At 33.3% G+C, this 19,810-nt stretch overlaps 1 protein-coding gene across 1 annotated transcript in view; it reads right to left on the bottom strand.

Moving 5' to 3' along the window:
• GPR158 (G protein-coupled receptor 158) overlaps positions 1 to 19,810 on the bottom strand; it is a 426,460-nt gene that overhangs the window by 30,087 nt on the left and 376,563 nt on the right. The gene's annotated exons all lie outside the window — the stretch shown is intronic.

The following is a 19,810-nucleotide window of genomic DNA, read 5'->3' on the forward strand; positions in this document are numbered from 1 at the left end:
AACTCCCCAATATTTTATTTTTCTAGGTGAAATTTAAACCCACCCACATCCTACTTATGCAGTTTTAACATGAAAAAAACCTCAAAAACAGTATTGCTTATATCTTCATTTAATTTCATTCTAGTTTTTAATCTTTCAATAGCAAAACAGATATCCTACATTAGATGCCAGTGAGTCAACAGATTTGCAAAGGATGGAATTCTTTTGAGTATGTATTAATATTTCAAGGAAAATACTCAAGATCTTTTAAAAAAAAAAAAGATCCATAGGCAAACATTGCTCACACAGGGTTTCTAAGGGCTCAAAAATAGTCCTAAAAGTAGTTGGGTTTTACAATATTATACTAAGTCAAAAATTTCCTTAAACCAGTTTTTTTTAACAGTAGAATGTTATAAAAGTTATTTTCTGAAAATTATTCTAAATGACCTCTCTCTATAATTATTTCATTACCTTACCAAAAATAATAATGAAATAAATATGAAAACAATGAGAGAGATATTTAAATAGGGTAACTGAATTAAGATCACCATATTAAAGAAGAGGATTGGGATGACATTTAAGAAATGGATCTGGAGAAACTTAACAGAAGACCATGGGGGAGCGGGAGGGAGAAATTTAAAAACAGAGAGGGAGGGAGGCAAACTGTAAGAGACTCTTAAATACAGAGAACAAACTGAGGGTTGATGGGGGGTGGGGGAGAGGGGAAAGTGGGTGATGGGTACTGAGGAGCGCACTTGTTGGGATGAGCACTGGGTGTTGAGTGGAAACCAATTTGACAATAAATTTCATATTAAAAAAAACTAAAATAAATAAATAAATAAATAATATTTTTTCTATGTATGCAATTCAAATGAATAGCTAGAGTTGAGAACTACTGGGTTAAGTTATATCTAAGAACTATTCCATTTCTAGTTATTGTGTGAAGGCAAAATCCAAAGTTACTGTACAGGTCCTTCTGTTTACCCATTTCTTTAACTTTATCCCCAGAATATTCTTAGCTGATTTTAACTCCCCACTCTCATTCTGAAATTTTATGTCACAAAATTGTGACTTAAAATAAACTACCATGAATGGTTCATGATACTATGGGGGTATCCACAATCAATTTCCAAAAGGCAAAAATAAATTTATTTTCCCAAATTTCTATTCTGTCCTTCATCTCATTCTTTATAAAATTTTTATGAAGTATTCCTATGAATTCTTCACAAAAATCATTTTAAGTCCAGAAATGAAACATACACACTTAAAATAGCCTAGATGTCTTATACTATTTTTTCTGTCTCTATAGACCTTCAGTAGCTCTTCCAGAATCAACACAATACGCCCAGCAAAGAAATTTATTTTTTAGCAGACTTTTATTTATCCTTCTTTCCCCTATATCTTTAATTCCATTGTCCTTCAATGTCCTTCAACTAACACACAGCATGAAGTTATTTAATACTGAATAAAATACCCTCAACTTTGCTGTGGAACAATGTAGCAAGATATGTATAAAAAAGAGTACAGCAGAAGACCTCTTTAACTATTCTCCACTCAACTAGTTTATCGGATTAAGGGTTATTCTCCATTCTCTATGTAAAACATACTGAGTACTGCCCATGTCATGCTAAATGCTAGCAGCGACACTTAACTTGCTACCTCTGTCTGGTATGCCTCAAACACTTCGACTCCAACCAGTTGAATTGCTACTTGTTAAGAATCAGTTGTATGTGTCCCCAAATAGTGCCCATTGTTATCAATTTATATAATTTAACCAAATTATAAATAAAATAATTACACATGACTGAAACAAAAGGAGACTTATTTGTATAAAATCTGTCTTGAAAGCTTTGGAAAGACTCCATGTAGGTGAATCATTAAATAAGCTGTTAACCTAGGGGAAAGTGAGGAAACTTTAATATATTGGGGTGGTCAAAAAACATAAAAATCTAGAAAGATTCTATGCTCAGAATGCTTTAAAAAATCTTTAGATTTGTGGTCTTATTTATTTATTATTATTATTTTTAAAATTTATTTAGTTTTGACAGAGTCAGAGTGCGAGCATGAGCTGGGGAGGTGCAGAGAGAGACAGGGAGACAGAATCTGAAGTAGGCTCCAGGCTGTCAGCACACAGCCTGAAGCGGGGCTCAAACTCACAAACTATGACATCATGACCTGGGCCAAAGTTGGATGCTTAACCGACTGAGCCACCCAGGTACCCCCAAGTTGTGCTCTTATTTAAAGAACCAATATTGTGAACAGTAGATAATGTACTACAGTAATTTATGTTAGAAAGAGAACAATGCACTCCAAACGTCAGACCCATAGTCAAACAAGGGGCCTATTTAAAAAACATTGGTAAATGATTATTTGTGTGTTTTAAATTGTAGTCTCTTATACACTTTACTTTAATGCCTTTCAGTTTTAAACAAGTGTATCAATTTATTGACCAGTGACTAATCCCCATAAGAAAGACTTCTACTGTAATTAGCAGATCAAAAAATTCAGAGAACTCTTAGAAATAAGAGAATTTTTTTTTAAATTAATGTGTTTTGCCAGTTCCAGTCTTATTTTCTGCAGGAGAAACTTGCAGACACTAGGTACACATAATTGTTTCTGGTCATACCTGGATGAATTCTAAATTTTGAATGACTAGGAGCTTAAAAGAGGAAATCTGGCTCATTTTTATGGTCTTCTATATTTTGGCTAGGCAGAAAAAAAAGAGAATTGTTCTAATTCTAGACACAATTTGAATTGAAATAGAATTATAATAAACAAATATTTATACAATGACAATCATATACTGGGTATCATGCTAAGCAACATGGGAAGAATAAGATACAGTTCTAGAAGCTTACAATCTAACTAGAATCAAGTGTAGAAATAACTACCATATAAAACAGCATATATTCTACATTGTATGTACCTAGTAAGTCTAATAACCTAATAGAATAGCTTATATTTGGCCTGGACTTCAATGGATACCAACAGAAATGGAGGAAAGTGGAGAAGATATAAGGAGATATTCTAGCTTGAGAATAACATAACATAACAAAGTACAAAGCAGGAAAAGTAAGTTGCATTTTGCAGAGGAAATCTATATGATCCCACTTTGATAATCTTTTAATCAATAAATCTGAATTCTAAATTATTAGAAATTTTCATGTTTTCCAGCTGATGTCTTAGGTATTTATTGTATAGTCTGAGAATTCAAGATTATCATAGATCCCATAATCTTATTTCCAGAGAGGAAAAACCAAAGCCAAAGGCTTCATGGGTCTCCTGTTATTAGTTTTATTGGCTTTTGAATACTAGGAAACACACTAACACAATTGTGCACTTCAGTCTGAGCATTTCAGGATATTGGGTTTTGTAAAATGGAAGAAGATGAATTTTTCCAGCATTGTTTTCAAATAAAATGAGAAAATTCTGCCATATCTTTAAAAAACAAGCTCTTGTTAGTTTATATGGGTTCACTCCCTAGATAGCAACTTCTAAAAATGAAATCCTTAGATGTGCATTTATATGAAATACAGCTGTAGGAAAAAATACAATAATTAAATTTCTTAGATTACTATTTTTTTTCATAGATAAATCTTTAGGATACCATCTGTTCAGATGGTTTCACTGTTTCTGAAGGAAAGCAGTAACATATACAAGAAGATTGCAAGAAATTGACAGAGTTTAAAAAGGCATATTTAAAGAATATATTCAGTTCTCATTATTAACAGTAGATAAATTCATGGAAATGATGTTGTAACAATGAAAAGGGCAACCCAGGAATTGGCTGTCACTGGAGTATCTGTCTCTACTTTTTTACTTCCCACACATTTCTGGTTTGAGCTCATAAAACTCCACTGTCAGGACTTGTACTTCTCCAAGTATCTAATTGATATTTGTACTTTTTTTTTTTTTTTTTTTTTTTTACTTGATCTCTCTCCAGCTTTCAGCATGGCTAAAGCACTTGGCTTCCATTATGTCACATCCTCTTGATTTTCTTCCTATTCCTCTGTCAGCATCTTTTTAGTTTCTGATGCAAATTCTGCTTCTCCAGTCTTCCCCTTAAGTGGTAGTGTTTCCCAAGGACCTCCTAAATGTAGCCATCTAGATCTATTTCTTACTTTAAATATTGTACCCAGGGAATTCCATTGACACCCCTGTTTCAGATATCTACATGCTGGTGAGACCCAAATCCTTATCTTCGGTTTAGATCTCTCTCCTGAGCTCAAGATCTTTCTACTCAGTGACCTACTAGACATCAACACGTCCTCAAATGAAATTATCCCTCTTTCCACTCCTTCTTCTTCTAGTCTACTTTTCTCCTGTGTTACTTATCTCAATGGCTAGTATCACTTAATTGATCGAGGCAGAAACCTAGGAATAAACTTTAATTTTTCTCTCTCACTTACATTCCAGACATGAAATGAGTGATCAAGAATTTAATTTCTACCTCTTCAATATCTTTCAAATCCTTCTCTTCTTCTCCATCTTCACTGCTATACTGGCTCCTGGTCATCAACCTGCTCCTATAGTAGCTTCCTAACTAGTCTACTTACTGGTCTTGCCTACCTTCAATCACACTCCACACTCCACACTGAAGCCACAATGGTCACTTCTGATCATGTTACTCCCTGTTTATAGTGCTTCAGTGGCTCCCCATCCAAATCCTAGATCCTTAATATGGTAAAAGACCTTTAAATGCCTTTGAATATTGGTTCCCCCTTGTCTCAGCAGCCTTATCTCTCACCACTCTCCCTTTCCTATAGACCTGCAGGTCCCTGTGGACTATATGTGAACCTTTGCCCTCAGTTTTCCTCACTGCCCCCCCCCCCACCCACCGCCCCATACCAACACCTAATTTTGCTAATTTCTACCTATTATTTCAAGTTTCAGTTTAGATGTTGCTTGCTCTAGGCCACTGGTTCCCAAACCGGTATCATCAATATCATCTGGAAACTTGTTAGAAATGCAAATGCAGTTATCTACCTGCTTCCAGCTTCATTATAATTTAGTAAACATACATCAATAGGCAATTAAAATACTATGGTTTTGGGGAATAGTATCAGCAAAAATGATGGAATAAAGAACCCACAAGTCTATCCACCCATAAAAGCAATGAATAAAGTGGCAAAAACTATTAGAATCAACTTTTTTTGGAACCCTGGAAAAGAATCAAAAGCTTATAGCAACCAGGGGGATGCTTAACCAAGAGAAAAACAACTGAATCTGAGTAAAAAGTTTTGTGACATTTTAACATACTGTTCTATCCAGTGTCCTATCTCCCACTCCCCAGATCAGTGGTGGACTTGAAGACAACATCCCCCATCCTCATCACAGGCAACTAGTACTAGGCAAACAGAATACACCTTTTTCTTAAAAAATTGTGGTTGTTCATTTTGACCTTTCTGGTGGCTCTCTGGAGGACTAGTTCAAAAGGCCTGCCTTTATTTTTTTTTTAATTCCAGTTATATTAGTTTCAAGTGGACAATATAGTGACTCAATAAGTCTATACATTACTCAGCATTCAACATGACAAGTGCACTCCTTAATCCCCATTACTATTTCACCCATCTTCCCACCCACATTCTCTGTGGTAACCTTCAGTTTTTTCCCTATAGTTCAGAGTCTGTTTCTTGGTTTATCTCTCTCTCTCTCTCTCTCTCTCTCTCTCTCTCTCTTTATTTCTTTGTTCATTTATTTTGTTTCTTAAATTCCACATATATGTGAAATCATATGATATTTGTCTGTAATTGACTTATTTTGCTTAGCATTATACTCTTTAGCTGTATCCATGTCATTATAATTGGCAAGATTTTATTCTTTTTAATGCTGAATAATATTCCATTGTGTGTGTGTGTGTGTGTGTGTATATATATATATATATATATATATATATATATATACACCACATCTTCTTTATCCCTTCATCTATCAGTGAACACTTAGGTTGCTTCCATAATTTGGCTATTGTAAATAATGCTGTGATAAATATAGGGTATGTATCCTTTCAATTTGTATTTTTTATTTTTGGGGTAAATACCAGTAGTGTGGTTACTAGATCATAGGGCAGTTCTATTTTTAACTTTTTGAGGAACTGCCATACTGTTTTCCACAGTGGCTGCTACTAGTTTGTATTCCCACAAACAGTGCAAAAGCGTTCCTTTTTCTCCACATCCTCACCAGCATTTGTTGCTTATGTTTTTATTTTTAGCTATTCTGACAGGTGTGAAGTGATATATCTCACTGCAGTTTTGATTTGCATTTTAAAGTCACCCAACTGGGAACCCTCCCAAGGCTGAGGGTCACTTGACTAAAACATTTAAAGGCAAATGGATTGGTTGATGTCACTTGGGGCAAGAGGTAACAGTTAGAACAAACTATAGACTAAACAAAAATGAATGAAGGCTGGGAAAGAGATCTGCTGGGCAAAAAGGGCTTTGAAAAGTTCCCATATATTCCCGGGCATCTAAAAAGCTGAAAAATACTCAGAAAAGACCCAAGAAGGCCCTAAGTTCTCATATCCTGTTGACCCGAGGCTCTGTAGAAGCAGGAAGTCTAAGGCAAAGTGGTAAAGTGCTTGACTGAGTGTTGAAGACATGTCCCAATATACACATACACACACAGTCCATGTACAAAAAGTAAGAAATGTAAAAGAGGTTTTTATTTGTTTCAGACTTTAAGGAAATCTCTGTTAAATCACTAGCTCATCACTAAGTCAACAGAACAGAGACTTCAGTGGCTATACATAACAAAAGATACAGATATTACAGAATTAGCTCAGAAAAGCCAGTAAACAAATAAAAGAACAACAAGAAACAACAGTAAATTCTGGGGAAGATGAAGAATCTGATTCCAGATTTACCACATCATAATATTCAAAATTTCTAGTTTTCAAAAAAAAAAAAAAAAAGAGACATGCAAAGAAACAAGAGTATATGGCCCCTATGAAAAAAAAGAAATTAATAGAAACTGCCTCTGAGGAAGCCCAGGCATTGTACGTATTAGAGAAAGATGTTAACTGTACTAAATATGGTCAAAAAGCCAAAGAAACCATGCACAAAGAACTAAAGAAAGAATGATGTTTCACCAAATAGAGAATATCAATGAATAGAAATAAAAAGGAACCAAGAAGAAATGGAAAAGTTGAAAAGTACAATAACTGAAATGAAAAATTCTCTAAAAGGATTTAAATTCTCTAAAAAGATCTGACAATGTAGAAGGAAGAATCAGTATATTTGAATATAGGTCAATTGAAATTGTATAGTATGAGGAGCAGAAATGAAAATAAAATGAAGAAGAATGAATAGAGCCTGAGATACCTATGGTACACTATTAAGAATATTAGGATTTACATAATGGGAGTTCCAGAAAGAGAAGAGAAACAAGCCAGAAAGAACATTTGAAGAAATAATGACTTAAACTTCTCAAATTTGACAACAGACTTAAATCTACATATTTAAGAAGCTCAAGTAATCAAAGTAGGACAAATTCAAAGAGACTCACATTAAGACACATTATAATCAAACTGCTGAAAGCTAAAATGAAGAGAAAATCTTGAAAGCAACCAGAAAAAAGTTACCCATTACATATAAGGGATTCTTAATAAGACTAAGATCTAATCTCTTATCAGAAACTATGGAGGCCAGAGGGCAGTGGGATAATGTATTAAAAATGCTAAAAGAAAAAAAAATGCTAAAAGAATGCTTGCTTCAGCAGCACATATACTAAAAAAAAATGCTAAAAGAAAAAACAAACCTGTCAACAAAGAATTCTATTATCTGGCAAAACTGTCTTTCAAAAGTGAAGGAAAAATTAAGACATTTCCAAATAAATAAAATGGAAAGAGTTTACCATTAGTAGATCTGCTCTATAAGAAATACTAAAGGAAGGGGCATCTGGGTGACTCAGTTAAGCATCTGATTCTTGATTTTGACTCAGGTCATGATCTCATGGCTCTTGAGTTCCAGCCTTGCATCAACTCTGTGCAGACAGTGAGGAACCTGCTCAGGATTCTCTTTCTCCCTTTCTCTCTGCCCTTTCCCCACTTGTGCATGTTCTCTACCTCTCTCTCTCTTTCTCTCTCTCTCTGTAATAAATAAATAAACATTAAAAAAAAAAGAAATATTAAAGGAAGTCCTCTAGGCTGAAATAAAAGACACTAGGCAGTAACTGAAATGCACATGAAATAATGAAGAACATTGGTAAAGGTAACTATAGAAATAAATCTAAAGGTAAGTACTAATGTATTTTTGGTTTATAACTATTCTTTTTTCTTATATAATTTAACAGGCAACTGTATAGAGTTATAAGTATAAATCTATGTTGATGGTCACACAATGTTCAAAGATTATAATTTGTGACACAAAGTAAAAGGGAAGCAGAGTAATATATGGCAAAGGTTTTGTATACTATTGAAACTAAATTGGTATTATTTGAAACCAGGTTTTTATATATTTAGAATATTATTTTTTTTAAATGTTTATTTTTGAGATAGAGACAGAGCATGAGCGGGGGACGGGCAGAGAGAGAGGGAGACACAGAATCCAAAGCAGGATCCAGGTTCTGAGCTATCAGCACAGAGCCTGACGAGGGACTTGACCCACAAACTGCGAGATCATGACCTGGGCCGAAGTGGAACGTTTAACTGACTGAGCCACCCAGGAGCCCCTATATATTTAGAATATTAATTGTAGAATGTGAATTGTAATCCTCAGGGCAACTATTAACAAAACAACCACATATAGAAATAGATGAAAAGGCAATAAAAATGTAGAAGTGCTCTTACCATAAGGGCAGGTAGTAATGAAGGAATTGAGGAATAAAATGATAAAAGATACATACAAATAAATACCAAAATGATAGAAGTATGTCTTTCCTTATGAGTAATTACATTAAATGTAAACTGGTTGAATTCTCCAACTAAAAGTTAAAGATGGGAGAATAGATTTTTTAAAATGATCCAACTGTATGTTGTCTACAAGAGATTCACTTTGGCTCCAAAGAGAAAATAGGTTGAAACTTGAACAACAGAAAAAGATATCTCATGCTAATAGTGACCAAAGAAGAGCTGGAATGGCTATGTTAAAAAATAGTTTAAGACTAAGTTTGTTAAAAGAGACAAAGACACTACAAGTTACAAGTATCAATCCATCAAAATATTAATAATTGTAAATACACATGCACCAAACATCAGGGCCTCAAAATATATGAAGCAAATACTACAGAACTCAAGAGAGAAACAGAGTTCTACATTAATAGTTGAAGACTTCAATATCCTGATTTCAATAATGGATAGACGGTCTTGACAGGCAATCAGAAAATCGAGGGCTTCAACAACATTAGGAATCACCTAGATCTAATAGACATGTATATAAAACTATATAGCAGATTACACATTCTTCTCAAGTGCACAGAGAGCACTGTCTAGGATAGACACAAATTAGGCCACAAAACGAGTCATAATATATTGAAAAAGATTAAAATCCTACAAAGTGTTTTCTCTGACCACAATGGATTGACATTGGAAATAACAATAGAAGGAACTCTGAAAAATTCAAAAATATGTGGAAATTGAATGGTACACTCTTTTTTTTTTCAATATATGAAATTTATTGTCAAATTGGTTTCCATACAATACCCAGTGCTCATCCCAAAAGGTGGAATGGCACACTCTTAAACAACGAATGTGTTAAAGAAATCACAGAAGAAAATAGAAAATAGTTTGAAATAAATCAAAATGAAAACACAACATACCAAAGCTTATGAGTTTTGAAAAATTTAGTGTTTAGAGGGAAATTTATAACTGCTAATGCAAAAGAGAAGAAATATATCAAATCAAACTTTCCACCTTAAGAAACTAGAAAACAAAGAGCAAACTAAATTGAAAGAAAGCTGAAGGAAGGAAATAATAAATATTCGAGTGGAGTAAGATGAAATAAATAATTGAAAAACAATAGAGACAATAAACAAACAACAGCTGGTTTTTTGAAAAGATAAACAAAATTGACAGATTTTTAGTTACTCTGACAAAGAAAACAGAAAATTCATATTATTAGAATCAGGAATGCAAGGGGAGACATTACCAGCAACTTCACAGAATAAAAAGGATTATAAGAGAATACTTATGAACAACTGTATACCAAAAAAACTAGGTAACCTAAATGGAATGGGCTAATTACTAGAAACACACAAATTACCTAAACTGACTCAAGAAGAAGTAGAGTATCTCAAAAGATCCATAATAAGCAAAGATATTGAATCAATTATTAAAAACTTTCCAAAAAAAAAAACCAATCAGGACCAGATGGCTTCACCAGTGAATTCTACCAAACATTTAAAGAATTGACACCCATTATCTTCAAACTCTTCTAAAAGTAGAAGAGGGATAAACACATTCTGTATTATTTTATGAGGCCAGCATTATTTTGACTCCAAAGCCAGATAAAGACATCACAAAAAGACAATTGCAGACCAATATCCCTTTTGAATATACATGCAAAATTCTTAAGCAAAATACTAGCAAATCAAATTCAAAAGCATGTTAAAAGAATTATATCCCATGACCAAGTAGGATTTATCCTGGGAATGCAAGGTGGTTTAACACACAAAAATTAATCAATATAATATACCATATTAATAGAATTAATACAATGAAAAATCCCACATGATCATCTTAATTTGTGCAGGGAAAAGCATTTGACAAAAATCTCACACTCCTTCATGATATAAACATCAATAAATAACTATAGAAGTTAAATTCTTCAACTTGATCCATATTGGGCTTCTATGAAAAACTCACAGCTGATATATTCCATGGTGAAAGACTTAAATCTTTCCCCCTAGTATCACAATCAAGGCGAAAAATTGTTCTCACCACTTCTACACATCACTGTACCAAAAGTTCTAGCCATGGAAATTAGTTGAGAAAAAGAAATAAAAGGCATTCATATTGAAACAGGAGAAGGACAGCTATAAGTAGATGACATGGTCTTATATATAAAAAACCCTAAAGAATACACACACGTGCACACATACACACACAATTTGAATGAAAAACCTAATTTAGTAAGTTGCAAAATACAAGTTCAACATGCAAAAAAAAAAAAAAAGTTTTATTTCTGTATACTAGCAATCCCAAAATGAAACTGAGGAAACAATTCCATTTACTATAGCATCAAAATGAGTAAAATACTTAGGGATAAATTTAACCAAGGAGATAAAAGATATGTGTGCTGAAATCTATAAAACATTACTGAAAGAAATTAAAGAAGACCTAAAGAAATGGAAAGACAATCAGTGTTCATGGATCAGAAGACTGAATATGGCAATACTTCCTAAATTGATCTATAGATTCAAGTCAATCTAGAGATTGTAATGCATTCCCTACTAAGATTCCAATTGATTTATTTTCAGAAATGGACAAACCGATACCAAAATTCATATGAAACTACAAAGCACTTCAAATAGCCAAACGATCTAGGAAAAAAACCAAAGTGGTCTTGGATGACTCATACTTTCTGATTGCAAATGTTGCTATAAAGCCACAGCAAGCAAAACAGTATGGCACTAGCATACGGACAGATATGAGTAAATTAAAGTATGAGCAATTAAAGGTAAATTTTATTCAATAGAATAAAATTGATTATCCAGAAATAAACCTTTACACCCATGGTCAACTGTTTTTGACAATGGTGTCAAGAGCATTCAATAAAAATAGTTTTTTTTTTTTTTTTTTTAACAAATGGTGCTGGGACCAGTGGATATCCACATGTAAAAGAATAAATTTAGACCTCTACTTTACATACTATACAAAAATTAATTCCAAAGGTATAAAACCCAAATATGAGAGCTAACACTATGAAATGCTTAGGAGAAAACAGAGGTAAAATTTTTGATCTGGGATCAGGCAATGGTTTCTTAAATATGATATCAAAAGCACATGTAACAAAAGAAAAAATAAACTGAACTTCACAAAAATAAAATAATTGTATATCAAGGCACACTATCACGGAAGTGAAAAAGAAAAGCCCCAGAATTGAAAAAGAAATATTTTCAAACAATTTTTCTAATAAGGGTCCATATCCAGAATATATAAAGAACTCAGAATACAACAACAAAAAGGTAAACAACCTAATTAAAAATAGGCAAAGGACTTGACATATTCAAAGAGATATAAATGACCAATAAACACACGAAAATAATCTCGACATTGTTAATCACTGAAGAAATGTATATCAACAGCACAGTGAAATATCACTTCACACAGACTAGGACAGTTATAATAAAACTAAGTGGATAATAACTGCTGAAGATGTGGAGAGGCTGGAAGCCTCATACATCTCTGCTGGAAACAGAAAATGATACAGCCCCGAGGAGAACAATTTGGTGGAAAATGCTAGACATAGATTTACTACGTGACCCAATAATTCCACTTCTAGTTCTTATATACCTATGAGAATTGAAACATAGATTCACACACACAAAAAACCTGTATGTAAGTGTTCATGGTAACATTATTCATAATAGTCAGGAGTGGAAACAACTCATCCATCAAATGATGAATGAATAAACCAAGTGTCGCACATACATACAATGGAATATTACTCGTTAATAAGAAGGCATGAAGTACTGATACTTATTACAACTTATCGCATATTACATATTACAAACATATCAGAAACCACCTGAGCCGAAATCAAGAGGCCAACATTTAACTGACTAAGCCACCCAGGCGCCCCTAGTCTTTCAGTTTCTTTACCATACATTTATAGATAAAAAATAGTACTAGGCCATAGGGGACCACAAAAAGATGACAAAATTCTTTGCAAATATGAAGTTACTCTTTTGTATGTGTGATTACTTATAAAAACAAGAAAATAAAATTCTTAATAACTAGTTGCATGTTAATATATTTAACCTATTTTAGGTTTCTCATAAAAAAGATACTAAACAATATAAATACAAAAAATTAAATATATAAAAAGTCTAAAATTACCATTGCATTCACCTTCGCCTTAACCCACAGTAAAATACACAAAACATATTAGCTAGCAAGCAGAAGATGTGACCACAAAAGAAATTCGGATTTGCTATGTGAGTATGTAATGACTCTTCAGTTTGTCTGACTGGTAGTATCTTTAACTTTTTAGATGGTATTAATTACCCTTAAAATAGAAGAACTTTCAGTTATTGTCAGTGAAACTTTTGGAAATTAATTATAAAGTATTCCTGTGATTGCTCTTTGGTTCTCATACTGTCTAGCTATTTACACTTTGTTTCACCACTAGATTTTAAACTCTGACTTAAACTTCTTTGCAGGTCCCAGAGTACCTACTACGTTGCCTTGCCTATTATACAATATCACAGACTCATCTGTTTTTACATGCAAATTGATTCCTTCATTAAAACTATAATATATGGTCCAAGTAAAACAATAGAAACTATAAGCAAACAGAGAAAAATGAATGCCTAAAGTAGCACTAGCTGTACAGAAACACTTAGCATTTTGATGAATTTTATTCTCTAGTATTTTTTCTATATGTAAACGTGTTTTATGATATTAGGATTACAATACATAATTTATGTGGTTCTTTTGAGCATTTTTGTCATACAACATTCTATATTTGTAAATAGCATGACATATGATGGCACATAATCTTTTAAGCACATCATTATTTTTTTTCATTCTAAACTACAATCCAATGAACATTTTTTTCTCACTCCTTCAAAGCCCCAAAAGTCTAAGAATGGAAAATAGAAATCTAGTGCATTAACTTCTATACATGTCAGTTGTTACTATCTATATTGGGGAACATTGTTTCATCTCTCTTATCACGTTTAGAATGGATTGAAAACTAATTGAAAAGGGAACTTACAAGAAAGGTGGTATACAAGGTCAAACATATTTTTTAAAGATATAAAGTCTCATATTTTTATACTGGAACAGATGCCAACTTAGGAAAACTTTTCTAGTGACTAGAGAACACAGGAAAAATTTTATCTATGTAAACCTGGCTATAATATGAAAAAAAATCATAATCCTTCTGCATATGTACTATTTTCTTTTTAAAATGTTTTTAATGTTTACTTATTTGAGAGAGAGAGAGAGAGAGGAGAGAGAGAGAAAGGGACAAAGTGTGAGTGGGAGAAGGGCAGAGAGAGAAGACACAGAACCTGAAGCAGGCTCCAGGCTCTGAGCTGTCATCATGGAGCCTGACATGATGTGGGGCTTGAACTCATGAACCATGATATCATGACTTGAGCCAAAGTCAGATGCTTAACTGACTGAGCCACCCAGGAACCCCAAGCAAATGTACTATTGTTGGCAACTTAAGAAGTATATGTGATTATAGCCTTCAAAGCCCCCCTTTTCATGAGCTTGACCTATTTTTTTAAGTGCCCCTCATAACATTCTTTGCTTATAGACTAGGGCCTGCTGTATTCTTGGGTTAGTTTCTCTCTACTGCGTTCTACCCCCCCAGCCCCTGACAAACCTTTCTCTTTCAGGTCACCTTCCTAAGCTGCCTGACTGAATACTGTATTTTCTGGCTGACACCTAGAGTGTAATCTATGTTTATGCATATGTCTGTCCTACCTATACACCAATATTTTAAGAACATTATGAATAATTTTTGCAGATCAATTTTTGTATACACTTTTCTTTAGATTTCAAAAAAATAACTCACTTTTTAAAAAGCTCTTGATACATATTACCAAATATTTTCAGTGGATTGTACCATTTATGCTCTCTTCTTCAGAGTATGAGGGTATCTTACTCCTTGGATATTTAATATTATGAACAATTAAAATTAAAAAAAAACCCTTTCTCCTGAAATAAATGAAATACTGATCCATAATTTCCCATTGTTTTATTCAAATTTTTTTGCATTCAGTTTTATAATTTGTTGCAATTCTTATAAATTGAGATGAGACTGTGAGGTAATTTTTTTTAGACAAAGAGCTAATTTTCAAAATTATTTGTTGAATTGGCCATTCTCATTCTGTTGTTTTGGAAAGCTTTCTCTAAAAGTTTTGTAGTGCTTTCATCTTGGTAAAACATATCAACCCTTAAGATTATTCCTAGGCATTTCAGGTTCACATTTAAGATTGCGAAGAGGACATTTCCATAATTATCTTCTCCAATTTAAAGGTAAATAGAAAGCTATTCTTTCTTATACAAACCTATACATCTTGCTTAAATTTTCTTGATTGAACTTTCATGAATATATGAATAATTCCTTTTCAGAGATATAACTCATATACCATAAAATTCTTCATCTTATGGTAAATTTATGAGACATGGTAAATATGGTAAATTTAACTTTTATGAAATTTATAAAATTCAGTTGTTTTAGTGTATTCATAAAATGTGCATCATAACCCCTATCTAATTTCAGAACAATTTCATCACCCCAAAACGAAACCTCATACCCTATTGTTACTCCTCATTCTTCTTTTTCCCCTAGACCCTGGCAACCACTAATCTACTTTACGTCTGTACAAATTTGTCTATTATGAAATATTCTGAATATTTCATGTAAATGACATCATAGACTATGTAGCATTAATGAATACACTTCATTACTTTTTCCACTGAATAATATTTCATTGTACAGATAAACCATGGATTGTTTATCCATTCATCAGCTGATAAACACTTGGGTTCTTTCTAATCTTTGACTTTCATGAATAATCTTATTATGAAAATTTGTTGTATATATTTTTTTTCTGTTTGGACATGTATTTTCAATTCTCATGGATATACACCTAAGAATGGAACTGTTGGGTGATATGGTAACTTTATGTTTAATATTTTGAGGAACAAAATTGTTTCAGAACATGGCTGTACCATTTTACAATCCCACCAGCAATGTATGAGGTTTTCAATTTCTGCACATCCTCACCAACACTGTTATTTTAAGACTTTTTGATGATTAAAAAAAAAAAAAAAGAAGACTTTTTGATTAGAGCCATCTTTGTGGGTTTGAAGTGCAATCTCATTGTGGTTTGAATGTGATATCTCAAATGACTAGTGAAAAGTTAAGCATCTTTTCATGTAGGTATAGGCCATTTGTATATCTTCTTTGGAAAATTGTCTATTCTATTCAACTCAATTCCCATGTTTAAAGTTGTATTGTTTGTCCCTTAGTCGTTGAGTTGTATTACTTCTTTACATATACTGAATATCAGACCCTTATCAGATTTACAAATATTTTCTCCTATTCCGTGGGTTTTCTTTTTACTTTTTTTGGTGTGCAGGGTTTTTTTTTTTTTTTAAATTTTATAGTGAGAGACACACAGAGAGAGAGAGCGCATTCAGCACAGAGATGGATGCGAGGCTTTATCCCACGACCCTGGGATCACGATATTAGCCGAAATCAAGAGTTGGATGCTCAAGCAACTGAACTTCCAGTTCTTTCCTTAAAGTTAAATTTATTTACACAGAACAAAATACACAAATCAGTGCACAAAACAATGACTTTTGATGAATGCAACAGCTTATATAACCCACACTTCCGTCACTTCAGGAACAACGTACTTATCCATTTTTCTGTTGCTGGGCATTGGGTTGGTTCAAGCTTGGGGCTATTATAAAAAAAATCCCAAGCAGGCTCTGCACTGCCAGGGCAGAGCCACATAGGGCTTAAAACCATGAACTGTAAGATTCTGACCTGGGCCAAAACCAAGAATCAGATGCTCAACTGACTGAGCCACTCAGGCACACTTGTTATTGAGTTCTATGAGTTTTTAAATATATTTTGGATTATTAAACCCTTTATCAGGTATACGAATTGCAAACATTTTCTCACATTCAGTAGGCTGCCTTTTCATTTTGTTGATGGTTTCCTTTGCTGAGCAGAAGCTCTTTATTTTGATGTAGTCCCACTTGTTTATTTTTGCTTTATAAAAGCTTTTGTGTTTGGAATTAGATTCAAAATTCATCGCTAAGACTGATATCAGGGATCTTACTGCCTATGTTTTCTTCCAGGAGTTTCATGGTTTCAGGTCTTACATTCAAATCTTTAATCCATTTTGAGTTAACTTTTGTGTATAGTGTAAGATAGTGGTCCAGTTTCATTCTTATGCATGTGGCTGTCCAGTTTTCCCAGCACCGTTTATTGAAGAGACTATCCTTTTCCCATTCTCGCTTCCTTTGTTGTAAATGAATTCACCATATGTCAATGGGTTGATTTCTGAATGGTCTTCTGTTTCACCTCTGTGTGTTTTGATTGCCATAACTTTGTAATATCTTTTGAAATTAGGGAGCATGATGCCTCCAGCTTCGTTCTTTCCAATTGTTCGTGTCTGCAATTTCTTTCATCAATGTGTTATAGTTTTCAGTGTACAGGTCTCTTGGTTAAATTTATCCCTAGGTATTTTATTCTTCTTGATGCAATTTTAAATGGAACTATTTCTTAATTTCTCTTTATGATAGTTTGTTATTAGTGTATAGAAACACAACAGATTTTTGTATATTTATTTTATATCCTACAACTTTACTGAATTCATTTATTAGTTCTAATAGATTTTTGGTGGTGTCTTCAGGATTTTCTATATATATCATGTCATCTGCAAGTTGTGGCAATTTTACTTCTTCTTTTCCAGTTTTGATGCCTTTTATTTCTTTTCCTTGCCTAATTGTTCTGGCTACGACTTCCAATACTATGTTGAATAAAAGTGGTAAAGGTGGGCATCCTTGTCTTGTTCCTGATCTTAGAAAAAAAATTTTCAGCTTTTCACAACTGAGTACAATGTTAACTGTGGTTTTGTGATCATATATGGCCTTTAGTATGTTTAGGTACATTCCCTCTAGATCTGCTTTGTTGAGAGTTTTTATCATCAATGGATGTTGAATTTGTCAAATACTACTCTGCACCTATTGAGTTGATATGATTTTTACCTTCATTCTTTCACTTTTTTATTGAAGCATAGTTGATACACAATGTTACATTACTTTTAGGTGTGTAATATAGTAATTTGACAAGTTCATACACTATGCTATGATCCCTGCAAGTGTAGCTACCATCTGTCACCATATAATGCTATTATAATATCATTGATATATATATTCCCTGTACCTTCTATTCCTGTGACTTATTCTTTGCATAACTGGAAGCCTGTATCTCCCACTACCCTTCACCCATTTTGCCTATCCTTGCACCCCTGTTATTTTGTTACTTTCTTGATAGTATCCTTTGATGCACAAATGTTTTTCATTTTGATAAAGTCCAGCTTATCTACTTTTTTTCTTTTTTTGCTTGTGCTTTAGGTTTCTCTCCAAGACTATGAATATTTGTGTTTCCTTATAAGAGTTTTATAGCTTTAGCTCTTACATTTAGGTCTTTTATCCATTTGGAATTAATTTTTGTAAATGGTGTAGAGTAGAGGTCCAACCTCATTCTTTGGCCTGGAGAAACCTGGCATTGATCTGTGTGCGTCTTCCTCTTGCTGTAGCTTTGAAGTAAGTTTTAAAATCAGGAAGTGTGAGTCTTCCAACTTTCTTCTTCTTTTTTAAGATTGTTTTGGCTATTCTAGTTCCTTTGCATTTCCATATGAATTTTAGAACCAGCTTGTCAATTTCCACAAAAAGTTAGCTGGGATTTTAATAGGAATTAGGCTGATTCAATTTAGGAAAGATAGAAATCTGAAAATACTGAACTTGCCAAACCATGAACAAGGGATGTATTTCCATTTATTTAGGTCTTCTTTAATTCTACGGTGTTTTGTAGTCTTCAGGGCACCTTTCTAGCAGTTCTGTTGTTAAACTTATTCCTACATATTTTATGGTTATGCTATTGTAAATGAAAATTTCCCCTTAATTTCAGTTTTAGTCTGTGGCTAGTGTGTAAAATACAACTGATTTTTGCATGTCTGTCTCGTACACTGCAACATTGCTAAACCTGTTTATTAATTCTAATAGTTTTTGGTGGATTCCTTAGGATTTTCTCTACAGAAGATCATGTTATCTGGAAACAGTTTTACTTCTTTCTTCGATCTAGATATCTTTTATTTCTTTCTGGAGCTTAACTGCTCAGGTGAGAACTTCTAGGACAATGTTGGCTAGAAGTAGCAAGAGCAAACATTCTTGTCTTGTTCCTAATCTTAGGAACAAGGGGTAAAGACTTTAGGGGTAAAGACTTCAGTCCTTCATCATTAAGCATGATGTCAGCTGTGGGTTTTTCATAGATAACTTTTATCAGGATGAGGAAGTTCCCTTCCATTCCAAGGATGTAGAGTGTTTTATCATGAGAGTGTGTTGGAGTTTTGTCAAATGCTTTGTCTGCATTTGTTGGGATGATCACGTGGTTTTGTCCTTTATTATGTTAACTCTATGACATTGATTGATTTTTGTATGGTCTAAATCCCACCGGGTAGTGATGTATGATCCTTTTTAGAGGTTGCTGGATTCTGTCTGGATTGAGATTTTTATGTCTATATTCATAAGAGATATCGGTCTGTAGTTTTGTTTTCCTGTGATATGTTTATTTATTTTTGGTATCAGGGTAACATTGGCCTCTTACAATGAATAGGAAGTGTTGCCTTATCTATTTTTCAGAATGGTTTGCAAAGAATTAGTGTTAATTATTCTCTGTATCATTGATATAACTCATCAGTGAAGCCTTCCAGTACTGGTATGTGGGGGATGGGGGGGGGGCGGGAGGGGAAGATTTTTGATTAGTAATTTCAATGTCTTTACTTGTTTCAGATTTGTTTAGATTTTCTATTTCTTCTTGAGTCAGTTTTGGTACTTTGCATTATCTAGGAATTTCTAGAATAGTTGAGCTTCTAGTGTTAAATTCCTTGTTAGCTCAAATCCAGTCTTTTGGACTGG

The sequence above is a fragment of the Neofelis nebulosa genome, chromosome 8, assembly GCF_028018385.1.
Source record: "Neofelis nebulosa isolate mNeoNeb1 chromosome 8, mNeoNeb1.pri, whole genome shotgun sequence".
Lineage (NCBI taxonomy): Eukaryota > Metazoa > Chordata > Mammalia > Carnivora > Felidae > Neofelis > Neofelis nebulosa.